This window comes from Temnothorax americanus, unplaced genomic scaffold (assembly GCF_048541705.1).
Source record: "Temnothorax americanus isolate GAGA-0224 unplaced genomic scaffold, ASM4854170v1 Scaffold3, whole genome shotgun sequence".
Classification (NCBI taxonomy): Eukaryota; Metazoa; Arthropoda; class Insecta; order Hymenoptera; family Formicidae; genus Temnothorax; species Temnothorax americanus.
The window spans coordinates 8,369,171-8,385,486 of record NW_027509442.1 but is presented as its reverse complement, the minus strand read 5'-3'; the positions used below and the strand labels follow the sequence as shown (position 1 = coordinate 8,385,486).

Sequence of the window (16,316 nt, the reverse complement as noted above, 5' to 3'; positions counted from 1 at the left end):
TGTGACAGGAAAACCAAAGCCCCTTTTCCTCGACACCGACACTCGATGTTCAAAACCCTCCCCTCGACACCGATGCTTGATCCGACGAAATTACCAACTGTACGTTTCGTACCGCCCGCGCTGCACGAGCGCTGAACCCCGTGAACCGTCGAGACGAAGAGCCAATAGCATGGCCGCATGCGACGAAATATGGTAGGATCGAAGGGGGTGGGCGCGTGGTAGCGGAACGACCGATAGATCTCGAAGACTCTTCCGTCGGTATTCGGCGGGATCAGTCCTGCGTACGTTTAAGCGATCAGCTGTCTGCCGGTTTTCGGTCAGTTTCGTCGTCACGTACTGTCGACGCCGTATTCGTGTGGACGGTATTCGTCTAAGATTGTCAACGCTGTATTTGTGTGGACGGTATTCGTCTAAAATTGTCAACGAGCCGTGTGGCCCGTTTTGCGGCAAATAGCGACACGACTGTAACGTAAGTCTAACTTCAATACACTCATATGTTGCTTGCTTATCTCTCTGCTTTTCTTCTTGACTTCTGCAAAATTCCTTGGGTCCTCCGACGGAACTCCCCTTGTGTTGTCTCATGTTTGGAATCAAATTGCTTGCCGATTACGGCGTATTAAGAGAATAAGAAATAGAGTATGAGTTTGTTAGTTCTCATAAACTAACTGGCGCCCAATTAACCAACGTAATCTCGACGTAATTACTCAGAGCCCTGGCAGCCCTTGACCCAGGCCGCGCCAGGTGTCGGTATTATTCGTTAGTCTGTCAAAGAATAACGCCGGTCTCAATGTACAAGTCTTTATTTCGTGTAATAATTCTACTAAATTATTTACATATCAATTATTGAAAATAATTTATATGAATATAGAAATATTTTGCATAACACTTATATTTAGTCTAATAATACTCATCCAATCCAACTTAAAATCAGAATAAACATAACAACAGTAATGATAATAAATATTTTGTTGGCATAGTGTGATATAATAACACAAACTTTATTTAAGTGTCATTAATTAAACATTTACATTGTATCTTGCGCTTTTGGCTTATATGTATATCTAAAGACTTTAATATCCGCGTAAACAATAGAATCGGTGATTAGTGCCTAAATGCGCTATGTCGACACCATGATGCGTTAATTACCTCTTACGTAATTTGGTCGGAATAGCCGTTTATTCTCGCCGTTTTTAATCGAGCTTAATGAATTTAGATCTTCCGACGCAGAATTGATGCGCCCGCGCTATATCCACCGTCATACTTCCTGGCTAAATCCAGACGAGTAATTAACGAGCCAGCAATTAACTCCGCCAATCGACCCGGTACCGCTGATACATACCATTCGTACATGTACATGCTCGCTTACGCAAGTGTATATGCAGACTGTACAATAAAAATAAAGTATAACAACTTTCACCGAGGAGGGGAGAGGGAGAGAGGGAGTAACATTATCTCTTTGAATAATTTAGAACTTTATATGAATTACAGTATAGTAATTTGAATTTAAGCAAGTTTTTCTTATATCTCCTATGAAACTTTCTCCTAGAAATTAATCATTACTTTACTCGTTTTATTAAAGTTTGCAAAAAGTTTAATCAGCTTGAATATTAAAATTATTTTATGTAAAAATATATTTTTAAGCCTAAAAAATGTAGATAAATTATATAAACTCTGCTCTTCGGCTAGTTACAGTTAAATATTATAATAGCAATAACATTTTAACTTCAAGCTTAATCGCTATTTAAACATATTCAGTTTTGTAATTTGCGGAAATAAAGATGTACAAAGAATAAACATCTCCCAACAAAGTTTCCCTAAAGAGAAGTTACAGTACAGTGCGAAGTTAGGCGGTAGGTTTGGTATACTCCGTACATATCTATCCGTTGAACACTCGCCGAAGAAACTGGCGACGAGAACCGTGATTTCTCGCGATCTGTGTCCATTGTGCTAGGGATAGTGCCGGGATGCCATTGTGAAAGCTTCCCAGTGCTTTTTTCGCATAGTACACGTGCCGGTACGCGCACCACATGCGGGATGTTTTTGATTCGACGCTACTTCGGCGAGAGAACCGGTTCCAAAGAAAGTACGACAAAAATGCACCATGGTATTTCACCGCGTGGTTCACGAATTTCTACTTCTATATGTAGCCCCTGAATTGTGTGAATTAAGTCCACAATCATTTCACGTGTTGCAAATCATTTTCCAAATCAATTTTGCGGGATGATAAATCCGTAAAGAAATAAAGTAAGAAAATTATTCAATAGTATTAACGTATTAGGCTACTTTTTGTTCTCTCTTATTATCGTATCGAAATCCAAGACACTCTATAGACGATCCCATGTACAGCAATACAGTCGTATGTATATTTGGAACACATATTTATGTATAAAGATATATATATACGTATAGGAAGGATTTTTTTTTAGAAAGAAAGAGATAAAAAAAACGATGGAAAGAAAAGGAAGCAAGAATACAGCAGCAGCCGCTAGAGACCGGAAATTCCGTCGACCGACCTGTCTGTCTGGTTTCTGACGTACTCGAGCAGCTTCGGCGAGTAGGTACTTCGCGTGAACGTAACGTTTCGGTAACGAAACGATCCATAACAGTGATGTTTCACGATGTGCCAACGGAATATGATTCACATTTGAAATATCGGGCCATTATATGTAAAGTAATAATTTTCAAAATGTAACATCCGAATTAATGTAAAATTATGATATGTGATGATGATATGTGTGTTAAACACTTGTAATTCCAAGAGTTTATTGTATTCGATGTAATGATATGTCAGAATAGCATTCGAGAGCTAGCGAAGTAATTGATATTTTGTTAGAGAATTTCTTGTCACCTATTACTAGATAATGTTAGGTATACTTTCAATAGTTTGTAAATCATTGTTTCATATTTTTAACACAGCTGGAAATATTTTATTCCTCATGCGATTTTACGTTCCATATTTCTTAATAAGTATTATAGCGTTAACGATAATAACATTAGTACATTAGAACTTTCCGAATGAGAAAAAGCTGTTTCATTCAGCACTTCATGTGTTACTTGCGCACACCATATATGTATTTATACATGCATATCCTGTTGTTAAGAGTTTGTATTTTTACTCTTTTGTATTTGAATATGGCGTATTTCTATCTGACTGAGCCGATGTTCATTAGATGTGTTGTTTTAACGACGTATATTTTTCAACGTCGCAGCTACGCATTCCACGTGCCACGTACCACGGGTATGACTTTTCAATATGACGTACCGTGCAATGGGAAACGTGGTTGCATTGGATTTTATTCTACGTTTCACGTTTGCAGCTCGCGCTTCTCACGATCAATAGTGAAGCTCGTACGCGAAGTTTAGAGGTATACAAAAGATTTGCCAGTGCATGAAAGTAGGCTATAAATTAATCGCATTGCCACGCAATATCGATTCGATTCCATTGAAAATATTTTTGTAAAGCGTTTTTAATTTGTCACTGCGCACCCTGAATATCTACATCAATCTCGGTAGATATTGAAAACTGTAAAAGATTAACTTTTCATCATTTCTCTTTTTCGTCATAAAAACTAGATAGCAGTTTATTTATTTCTATTGTAAATGCCTTCTCAAGGCATACATTTCTAAAATGCATATTGTATCTTTATATTAGCGAAATAATTAAAAACAGATATTTTAGTCTAATTTATAATTTAATTTTCGTTTAAAACTGATCCATACATTTAACTGTGTGTGGAAAGTACACTTCTTGCAATCAGTAAAACAGTTTTATATGTATTTTTGCGAGAGATATGCATGAAAAACGGTTGACTCCATATAAATCCAAAATGTGCGCTATAGAATTACAACCAAGTTTTCGTTAAAAAAAAAACTTGGAAACGTTTATTAAGGAGTAATTTTTGGCTGGTTAAATAAAATAAATGGACAAATGGAATCCCCAATGCTCGTGTCGTGAAAGTTCATTCATCATGAGATAAAGATCATGGCTTTTGATATGCGTTTGAATTACGGATGAAATTCAGCGATTCCTCACGCAAAAGCCTATAGAGAAAATCCTGCGTTTGCAGAAATTTCGCCTTCGGACCGTCTATATCAACCTCGATTGCTCAAATAGATTGTCTTTTGAATATGCATAACTTGTGACGATAATCTGCACGGACAAATGTTAAAGAAATTGAATTTATAATGAGATATTAATAACAATAAAAATAGAAAAGCGTTGTCGTATAACACATAAAATGTTTCATGTGACTATTTCATTTTTAGTTCAATAATTTTCTATTATCCTTGCAGTTGTTTGCACAAATTGTCATTCAACCTCAGGATGAAAGAGCACCAAGGGCTGTAAAAATTAAAATTAAATTAGAGGAGGCTGTCTTGAGAGGGAGCGATTTAAATTAATTGCCTTGGAGTCGCGCTAATCGCATTCTTTAAAAAAAGGTATCTTCCGACCACGAAGGGCATAAAACTTTTCCGTCGATCTTGCGATCGTCGCAAAAAAAATGTCTTGTCAGTACTTGATTAAAAACTTGCGATAAAATAACGAAGATAATCGGCGAAAGCGCGATTGACGACATGGGAAAATGTACGGTATACGTTGGCGTAACTTGCGTTACAATGGTTATATTGATGCGTAAGCGAAGATGGCAACAAGGGTAGCGACAATAATGTCGAACGCATCGACGTGCAATGTGTCAAATGGCGTTTAATTAAAAGTTTCGTCGCGATATCAGGCGGGTAGTATTCTGAATATAGCGCGAGCGTAGATTCGATCTATTTGGATGTGCAATAATGTAGGAAAATGTAGAGTGATACGCCCGACGGATGTTATTACGCACGTCAGGTCAAAGGGTCGATATCGTTTATCTGCTAATTACAGATGTTTGACGCTGTCATTCAATGTTTAATGTCCGTATTGTGCCATATTATGCCGCGAGGTATAATTCATATTTCGCGCGACATAAACTTGCCAAAATAAGTCGTTTTATTTTCGACCCAACTGGCCAATTGAAAATAAATTGCACAACGTTTCGACCGAGTTTTTTATTGTTAAATGTATTATTTTGTCTTTTGTTTAGTTTTGCGTTTATCTTGACGTTGTCAGGACACCACGTCAACGATGCATGTAAATTTGTTATGCGGATCGGTGTAACCTAAAGCACTTGATGAGGACCGGAATTCGGTCGAAACGTTGTGCAATTTGTTTTCAATTGGCCAGTTGGGTCGAAAATAAAACGACTTATTTTGAATTATTCGCTGGCGACGGAAATTGTTTTGTTTATAAACTTGCCACTCGATCAGACGCTATTTCAAACATTAAACGATATCTCTTATTTCTAAGCAACATCTGTATTTATTGAGCAATGTAATACATATAAAATTTAATAATGACAAGATACAAATTTGATCTTGTTGAACCCGGGCTAATGTCTGCCACGGACAATGTATTCTTTGATTTTATTTATAGGTATAATTCTTATATATTTGTCTAATTGAAGACCAATTCTTACTAAAAATTACAAAATCTATGATCATAATTGTATGATAGTAATAAAATATAACGTTTGCATCAACAGAATGTATATATAAACTATATCATGCGTCATAATTTTGAAACAATGATTATTATAAAAAAATGTTTAGTACAAAAGGATAATACTACTCTATGATGCCTATACAAACTTCGTGCTAAAAAATATCGCTGCTTTAGCTCTTCTCAATAAGCATTAAGCTGGGATAAACTCAGAATTTGACAGAGTTCCTGTTTCGGCTCTTGCGAAACGAAGCATCTTGTCGGCTTTCGAGCTCGCGATCGCTGACCTCGCCCGAGAGATTAATTCCCACCGAGCATCTGTGTTATTTCCATCGAGGATTTCGGGCCAAGTTTATCAGAGTCCGTGACACGGTGCAGATTAACTCTACGTAATAGCGATCAATCTCCAGTTTTGGCTCTAGTGGCCTCTCTAACTACGTTTAGCACGCCGAAATTCAATGCGCCTCTTATCTTGTATTTTAATAAGTTTCCACCACATCTCGAGCACTCGCGACCGCGCGCCGGCGCTGGTTCGCACAAAGCGGAGTATCCACGAACCATGCATCCGTCATTAATCGAATTCGAAGACACAGGTAAGCGCAATTACGGGGAAACTTTTCGACGGGCATGAAACTGTACGCAAATTCGATCAAGCCAGACAATCGAACCTTTCGAATTCGCGGCGCAAGTGCTCTGATCGACGTAGCGGCGAAAGTTTGCCGATTAGAAGCATGTTCGGGAGTTAGGAAATCGACGGCGCGATATCGAGGCGGCGGGCGTGGCGGCGCGGCGCGGTGCGGCGCGTTGATAATAGCCGGAGTCTGATACTCCCAGTTGCGCGAGATGTGCGGAGAATTCTATTGCACTTTGCGGATCATAGAGTCAAAATGCAGTTGGCGTTCTTCGAGATTATTCGAATACTGCACGTGGTTCGAAAGTTTCGCTACAGGGAACAATTCGATCGCTTTGGCATCTCATTCAATTCTCGCATAAGCTCGTAGAAGTTACGCTTTTATAAATTTACTGACCGTAAATGGAGAACGAGCTGACTACCCTGTTAAGACGTGTAGACATAAATATCCGTATCTCATTGACAGTCTCAAAGACAGTCATTAACAACACGAGTTAATAACACACGGGTTAGCAGGCTCAACTAATATTCGACCTGTATAGTAATACATCAGCTTTAAAACGCTTTGCATTTAAAAGTTTCAGCAGCATTAAAATTCCGATATGCGAACTCTTCCTAAACTTCATTTATAAACTTTCGACACTTCTTTGAATCGCTAAACTAAATGTTTTTCCAATATATATTTTCGCAGTCATTGATACACCACACCCTAGGGTGAGACACTAGTAAATATAATCAAAAGAAAATATCGACATATACATATATGTAATATTATACGCGTATAATTTTTCTTTAGAACAAATACTTTATTATATCTTTATATTATATATGCATGCCACATGTATTATAAATCCGTTTTAGTGCACGCAAATTTTTTCCAGTTATAGATTACACAATTCAATTTACATTCGCAATTATTTATTTACATACCTTATGCTTGGTTCTATGTCGATGGTAATGATTGGGCCGAGGATGCTCAATAACGACGTGTTCGGTGGTGGTAGAACCAAGGGTAGGGGTATAAACGCGGGAGGTACGCGACGGATGATGATGCCGCGTCGGCTGAATTGGTTGGGGGGTCGTTGTTCTCCTCGGCGAGGAACGCTGTTCCTTTTGGGCCTCGTGGCATCGGCAGACCCCGCCGCCATCGCCGCTATTGCTGCCGCTTCCGCCGCCGCCACCACCACCGCCACCACCACCACCACCCCCGATGAGGCCGCCGCCGACGCCACTTAAAGCCGCCGCAGTCAGCTTGCTGGCGTAGTAGTACATCGCGCACATTTATCCGGCGAGAGCTTAACACCACGGCCTGATCGCCACCTCACTGCTGTCATCACTGACGTTAGCGATGACGATCGGTGGTTCGTTTAACGCGATAGCTATAGCGATAGCTCAAGAAATCGGAACTCCGTCGAATACGAATTACAAGAATGCAAGATGCACGTCGACCGGTGAGTTCATCGGTGTTCCTTCGACAGCAGTATCGACATTTCTTCCAACATGAACTTTATAAAGTTAAATTATTGTTCAAACGCACTCCGTGCACTGAAATTCGTGACTACGAACGTGGACGGTATCGACAATCGTAAACGGCGAAATGCTTGGAATTTGCGTGCGTTGAAATACCTTCTTAATGATACGACTAATAGTCTTCAGGTACTTTAATGCTCCAAATAGTTTGCAATGTGTTTCTTTTAAGAATTGACGATTACTGTTGGATATTGATAGCGAGTTTATTTTATATGATTAGTCGTAATACTTCACAGTTATAATACTTTAGTAATCAAGTAGTCTGAACACATATGTATATACATATATAAAATTTATCAATAATTTTCACTTGAATATTTGAGTCACATGAGATTTCAAAAGGCACAATTGGTATAGTATTTTAATACAATTTATAATATATATAAATAGTGTTACAAACCACTGATAATAAAGATAGAGCAGGTATAGAGATATAATTTTAATATTTTTAAAATTCAAATTGACAGTAAAGATCTGTCCCGGATAACAATTGGTATAAGTTCATAGAAATATTTAAAATATATATGTGGTAAAAGATGTGTGCATACACTGCAAATAAATCATAATATATCAACAATTTTTTACAAATTACGTTTTAAAAAGTTTTAAGTTAGAATTTATCAACGGCTTAAAATTAATTATGTTTAAAAGTATCATCATATGCTTAACAAACAACGTTGTTCCTGATGTTGGTACAATTTTTCAGTTTTATTATTTTATCGTTATATAATATGTAAACGCGGCAGAAACTTGATTTAACATTTAACATTAAAAAAATTCATGTTTAATATAAAATCTGTTTGGTAGATAGATAACATTAATCATATAATATAATTCTTTTTGTTTATTTTTAATTCAAAATTAATGTCTGGTAATCGTAAGTCACAGAAATATGGTATATGAAAACCATTATAATTTTGATGCAGTCTCGGTGGAATATAAAATATTCTTTATGGCACATAGTCTCCAGAGTTTTGAAAGAACTTAAGTAAGAAAGTCCTATAGTTGAGGAGAAATATAGACAAAGAAAAGTTCGATAGCCTGAGGAGGTGCAATACGATTCTAAAAATGAGAAAAGATGCTTTTCTTTCCTATTTTTCATTTTCCGTGCAGGTAAGATCCCATTTGATGACAGTTAAAATCTTTAAATCCTTAATTCGTTCGCACCTAGTGATATGATCGTGCAGAGGAGCCAGGATTCGTTTCTCGCTCGGAAAATTCGCGCCGAACAACAACCAAAGTGACAATAAGAGAGTAACGGAATAGAGTGTCGAAGCGGAGGCTTTCGACCGATATCAGGGTAAGAGAAAAAGAGTTGTTTATGACGCGTATCCACCGTGCGTGTTCTGACGTGTCACCTGTGTGTCTATGTACATGTGCAAGGACCACACGCATGTGTAGGAACGCGGCTTCGTCCACTGCTAAAATCCTCGTAAATCTTCCCTTCTATAAAAGTTGAACGAATTGCAGGCGCACGAAGCGGCGAGCATTAAAACGTCGCTGGAAATTCAACCGTTCTCGTCCGCTTGGCGTCGCGCGCTTTCTCATGCTCCGGGCTTGTGTATGTGCACGCATGCGTATATGTGTATGATGTGCGGAAACTCGGCAAAAACTGTAGCTGGCTAGACACGTTATTGAAAATCGCACGGCAAGAATTCGCCGCGACAATGAGCGTCGAAATCGCCCAAGCGCTTCACGGCCGTGCTGCGCCGGTGCTGCTTGGTTTTAAAGTAAACGAAAAAAGTAAACGAAAAACATGCGAAAGAAGAGATTCGTTGACGAAAAATTATGCTCGGAGAATTTCGGTGGACATACGGTGCTTTCACACAAATACTCATTACTAAATGGAGACTTTTCCAAGTAATTTATATACACGTGTATATATATATATATATATATATATATAATGTACAGATTAATAAAAATGTACATAAAACACGATTGTTGTTTTATTATAGATTATTCGTTAATAAATTGTCAATAAATTGTCGATATATGTTGATGGTTCCATTTCTTTATTAGATTTAAAGTCAAATAACATCTATCGTCTAATTAATGTTCGTATCACCACAATTTTATTGTTAGTAACGCAACTTCGGGACAAAGAGAGAGGAGTGGTGGTTGAGAGGATTCGAGGGTTAGCCAGCCCTCTCAAAGGAGATTCGAGGGTTCATCGAGTTATCGAGAGGGTTACTATTAATTAGCGTTGAATTAGCATGCCTGCGGGCGTTGAGCCTATTACTCTCACTAGCAACTCAGTCCTGTAAATCGATGCTGCACATTGAAAAAAATTACGTAAAACGTTAAATCTCGTTTAAAGTCGGGTCAATTAAGCGCGAAAATAACTCATGTAGAAAGCTAACGGCGAAGGCTCATTAACACGCGTTATTTTCTCTTGCTAGTACTGAAACCGTATTCTTAATTACATTATAACCGCCGGCATATGTGAAAAAATAAATCATCACGATTACGGTTCTAGCTGTATACCGCATACGCATTTCCCTCGGCTCCAAGTAATTGCGCGATCGATATCAGTATAACAATAACCGCATTAACCATGTTACAAATTCACGCAACGCGCCAGTGCATGAATTACGTCGACATGCAAGCGAATAAATGTCAAAACAAGCTGAAATAACGCATCATCCCGGAGGACTTCCGATATCGTTTCTCATGCATTCGCGTCATGCGACGTTAATCTTCCGTCTACGACGGAGCTGGAGCACGAATAGGGGCTAGGGGCACGAATGTGAGTACGAACGCGAATACGCATGCGAATGTTTTGTCGCCGCTTGTCTCGCGGCCGATTAATGGCGTTGATTAATTAATCAAAGTAGTTCTCCGTGCGGTAATAATTATATCCATTCAGTCGTGCGTATTCGCATTTATTAGCCGCGTTTCAACTGTTTACAAACGCCTCGTCGCGGCGTCGTGACTATATATAGTCGCGACTACGAGCGCGATCGCGTCAATGCGTGCGCGCGCTCGATTTTACTAATTAGCGCAACACGTTGAAATCTCTCCCTGTCCGGTAACCGGTAACGAATTATTCGTTACTCACGTACAGGGAAACGAGAAAGGGTAAACTAGATCCCAAGTACGCGGAACCAGGATTGGGTGGCGTACATCCGGAAATTCAACTGCGAACCCGAAAGCGCGGCCGCCATTCTGGCTTCCTATCACGTTCTATGCACGCGATCTATACTTGTTATCGTTCTTATATTAGTTCTTTAATAAGCCGATACTACCCGCAGTGATAAACTTTTATTTGTTTTACTGCGGATCAATGTTATCTCGGAAAGCAACTAAACCGCGTGTGACCTGAAAGTTGTAATGATGCCGCATAGTATATAGTCCTTCCTTACATACTTATATTGTACTACCGTCGTAATGATATTCTGACAAATGCAGTCAGTTCAATGAAAAAAAACTCGAAAATCAAATTTTATCTGCACTGTGATATTATAAGATTACGACAAATCGCACTAGCTTCAAATGGATATAAAGTTAGTTATATATAATGTTCAAATTGAGATGTTGATTAAAAAAAGGAATTGTGATAAACGCAAAGTATTCGCATTAAGATAGTACACTGTTGTACAAAATTCTTTGTTGAATATTGATGTGGAAATTCAAATAATATAAATGTTTAACAAATAATGTAAAAATATATAAAAACTCTCCCAAGCAATGTTTAAATCATCTTTTACAGATCTGTTAAACATCATTTATACATTTTAGATGATTTTTTACTTTTTATATGATTTGAAAATATCCTTGTATGTAAATACGAAATGATACGCATAAAGAATCGACATGAAAAATCGATTAAATTTAATAAATAGTAGATTATCTTTGCATTTTCTTCAAAATAATTTTTTCAATTTCAGTTTTGATCTCATAATCAGTTTGTCAATTGACTGAAGTATATTTAACCATCGTGACATTATCGTACGACACACACAAGCGTGCAACTATAATGTATATTGTGCGCACTTATGAAATTATTACACAATAAACTTGCTCTGATTGCAAAGTAAATTACTTTTTGATTGACTATGTCTCACCACGAATTCGGCAAATACTATTCAGCTTTCGGTTATTACGTCACAACCATTCTACCGATGTCAATAATAATAGATGCCGCTGACAATCTATTAAACAAGATTGAATTATATTCACAAATTTTAGAATTGACAGAAGTATAGTAAGTTGAGTTTTAAATTGCATTTTAACTTGCGTTTTAAATTTTCATTATTTTTTATTAAAACCAAGAGAAAGAAATTTTTCTCTTGAAATAAAAATTACGTCACTGATATTTGTGATGCCATTAATATTTTTGTATAAACGTAATTTAGAACTTTACCTTCTCTATTAAAAGAGCAAAAATTAAACGGCGGATAATAGTTGTAAAGAGTCCGATAGCTACAGCATATACATATGTAGTATATATCTCATTATTTATATATTCAAGACATGCAATAAAAAAACTACCTTCTTTTGGTGAAGTGTTTTTATATTTCCTTTTATGTAATAATATATTATATCTGTGTCTACAAATATATATATACATAAAGTTTACGTTATAAAGCTTTTATATTACTAATTGTATTATAAGTAAAACTATCAAATTGATTTTACATTCTCAATATTTATCCATTCCTGTGTGTGTGTGTGATCATAATTATTTTTGCAGAGTATCTCAAGTGGCTACTCGTCGTGATATAAATTAAAAGAATACGCTGAGTCAATAAACTCACCAGAAAGATTTCACAGACAAGAGTAAAATTTCTTTGTGGACGAAAAATTCGTTCTTACGAACGGTAAGTTTGCGCGACGACATGAATGAAATAGTGCCGAAAATTTTTCATCATAAGACTGGAAAACTTGATTCCTTCGTAGCAGTCGCAATAAATCACACAAAAAATTTTAAGTCTACAAGTTTGAATGAAAAACGTATTAAATTTTTGCTACAGAAACGTTGAATTTATATATAGTTTACAAAATAGAAAATTATATTATATATTAAATATTATACATTTTTATATATATTTTCGTATTAATTGTAAGTACGTAAAAGATATCACAAGTATATCGTTTTACGTTAACATAAAATAAAAAAATTCAAGCTTTTATTTTCATTTTTATTTTAATAATTATTGATGTAATCGTGATTTTCGCTGTGTAATTTGTCATGTAATGATTTTCGTCGTTAATCGCACGATTTCATGACGAACTATTTCGATTCGCGATTAACAAGATGAAGCAGAGATCTCTCCGCAATGATTATCCACGATGATGCAAGATACATTAAAGAGAAATCTTGGATGAGAAGGCTAATACCGGGGAAACCTGCGACTCATGCCTCAACGATAAAGGAAAGGGTGCCGAGAATAAACACGGCAGAGTTGTCTCAGTCAATATTGAAGTTTCGTGTCCTGTTCGCGGCTCGGCCGCTTCTATCTCAGATCCTTTCAAGGCTTTTAGTATTACCACCATTCCGATTGTGAATCATGCCGCAAATAGCCAGTAAAATTATCGATTTTAGAGATTACATTAATTCAACAAAGTTATTATAAAATAAAGAGAACATGTGAATTCAAAATTATTATCATCACTCCGTTTGACCCTGTTAAAAACTTTGCTCTTTTTGTATGCTTTATGAAAAATTCTTTGAAATTTTAATTAAATGTTTAATTACTCTAATCATTTTGCACGAAAATATGCAACTGTATGATACTTGTAATTTAAAATATATGATTTAATTTTTGCGTTAACGAAAACAATAAAATATTCGTTATTTCTCCTTTTGTAAAATAGAAATCTGTCATCTATATAATTCTGGCACTTGAATAAAATTCTCTCTCTCTCTCTTTCTCTCATCTATCTATCTTTATCTGTTTATCTATCTATCTCTAACTCTATATTAGTCTCTCATTCTCTTCCTCATAACTATAAAACCAGTTAGAAAAAAATAAAATATCAACCCTCTTCGAAATAGTCCATTGTGCGCTAAGTATATATAGCCTTGATTCTACATCGTTTAATCTTTACGAGGCCATAAAAACGTTCATTGTTGCAAGATGAACGCTCTTTCCTTCTTGCAAACATTTTTATCATAATTTTAATCATTCCGTGGGCATAGATAGTAGCATTGAAGACACACGATGTCTAACTGGAGAAACATGCACTTTTACTGATTATGAAAATGTTTACTATACAAATATTCTATTATATTTTAGCGAATGTCTCTATATCACTTCGTTAATTTTTGTTTTTAATAATTGAAAAATTTATATATTTTATATTATTTTATTATAATGAATAAAATGTACTCTTTTAGTGTTTATACGCATATAGAAAGCCAGTATATAACAAATATAAAGATATAACAATTATCACGCAAAGAAGTATTGGATTATATAATACACAGTGACAAAATTAAAATGTTTGGTTTATGATCGCATTTTATTGTTAGTTTTGTTCTCTCAGCTCTATTAACGTTTGTAGGTATATTTTATATTAAGTTTAAACATTTCATATAAAAAACTGTTTATTGACAAATTTTTAGATATTTCAAAAATATCGCCTGTATTAATTTCTTTTCGTTACAATCTTTCATTTAATAACATCACTTTTAATAATACTACTTTGTGATAAAAAACGAGAAATCCGTGAACAGTTGCCTTCTCTCATTCGTCCATTAATCCCTTTCCAAGAGCACATCATGTGTCGGAAATGTAATCGTGCGAGGGATTCGTGTCGAAAGGGACATCAAAATCATATTCATCGTGATTGAACCGCAATGTCGTATACGAGTGAGAAAAGTACGATTCAATATAACGCTCTCAACAGATAAATCCTGTAATTTGTCCCTTTACAGTAATTCAATGATTATTTAATTAAATTTTAACGATTTTATTTTCCTTCAATGTGTCGAAGTCGAATACATGTTTTTTCTTTACTTATAGAATTCTATAGACTTATAGAATTATTATAATCTACATTCCTCTTCTAAGAGAAGTAAATACAAATTTTTAATTAATAATATTTTCAAATTGCAATAAATCAAAGTTCCAGAAATTTAAGCTATTTCGCATATTCTCAAATCTTGCAAGCGAAGGTCAAGTGTCAGACGTAGTCGCCTACTATCTGAAACAGCCAAAGTTCGCTTTGAGTAGTTTCAGCATTGAATAGGGAAATACAGACTGCTCTAATCTTGAGAATCTTCTCGCTAATAATTCCGAGAATTTCACGAATTCTCATTTAACCAAATTCGCGCTTTGCAGTAACTTCGCCAGGTCACTTCATAATCTTGTTAAAAGGTATTGCATTATATAATATGTCACAGTTTTCGCAAATATAAACGACCCGCCAGCAGCAGCATAAATAATTTACGAAAGCAGTAATAGAGTTGCAATAAAAAAATCTATTTACTTTTTCAACCGAATTGTGGCATGACTGACATAATTTTCGATATCGGATTTACTAAGAGATTTACCTTTTCTTAGGTTTATGAGCCGACATTGTGAAAACGTTAAATTTTTCATCCGTATTTAGTTTCGCGAAACTGTAGAGCATTGGTTTAAATAAAGATTCGTATTTCAATTTTTTCTTGAATAATTGCGAAGCTGAATAAAATCATAATGTAGTAGCAACTGAGGAAATGGGATCTTAAATTTATTATTGCGATACCTTGGCTTTCTGTGATAACGTTACAGATTTTAATCCGCGCGTTGTCAAAGGACAATTATTATTGCTCAAGTTGCTATTTCAATAAATAAATAATAATTAAGATTTACTATCGGACGCGGAATAGTATAAACATTGTGAAATATAAACAAAATATCACGCGTGTGACAAATAAACGAAAAACTATTAATTGTAGGGTAATTTCTTTTACGAACCAATACAAACCAAGAAGAAATAGGACACTATTCGACGTAGGAAATCAATAACGATACCATAATATCGGACAGACGACGGATCGATATTCTTGTTGGAATATTGACAGCTGGAATATTTGGGCATCGAAAAGCATCCTTAGAATAGAGGCGCGCTGGCGCAGTTGGTAGAGCGATTAAACGAAATTTCGATGAACGACGACCAATGGCCAGAATCCTCCTCCTCCTTCTCCTCCTCCTCCTCCTCCTCCTCTCTCTCTCACTCTCTCTCTCTCTCTCTCTCTCTCTCTCCTTTTTTTTCTCTTGCTCTTCCTCTCTTTCCTCTTACACCACGTTCATACATATGGCGTCTGATCGTCTCGTAAATGCTTTCATTCTTCACCATATAGCATACACGAAGCATACCGAAAGTCTCGACGGGTTACATCACCGTGGACGAGAAAGATAGCTAGAGTGGCGTATATCACGCGTAAGTCATTATTGCACATACTATGAATGTACAAGGTTGAGCCTATATGAGTGGATAACGCTATAGAATCCAAAATAATTTCGCGAGTTGTATACTGATCCAATATATATATATATATATATATATCGGATCAGTACAACTCGCGAAATTATTTTTATATATATATATATATATATATATATATATATATATATATATATATATATGTATATGTAAATGTTGTAAATATTACGGAAATTGTTAGTCTAA

At 36.0% G+C, this 16,316-nt stretch overlaps 1 protein-coding gene and 1 long non-coding RNA gene across 4 annotated transcripts in view; one reads left to right on the top strand and one right to left on the bottom strand.

The window, feature by feature from the left end:
- LOC143900015 (uncharacterized) overlaps positions 1-16,316 on the bottom strand; it is a 297,879-nt gene that overhangs the window by 85,444 nt on the left and 196,119 nt on the right. The window lies entirely within an intron of this gene.
- On the top strand, positions 7,291-12,191 carry LOC143900052 (uncharacterized). 2 transcript variants are annotated; one of them, XR_013257708.1, is made up of 3 exons: positions 7,291-7,615; positions 8,866-8,994; positions 9,165-12,191. It is a non-coding gene; the product is annotated as an uncharacterized LOC143900052 (long non-coding RNA). The 2 variants fall into 2 exon arrangements; XR_013257707.1 differs by having other exon boundaries at positions 8,808-8,994.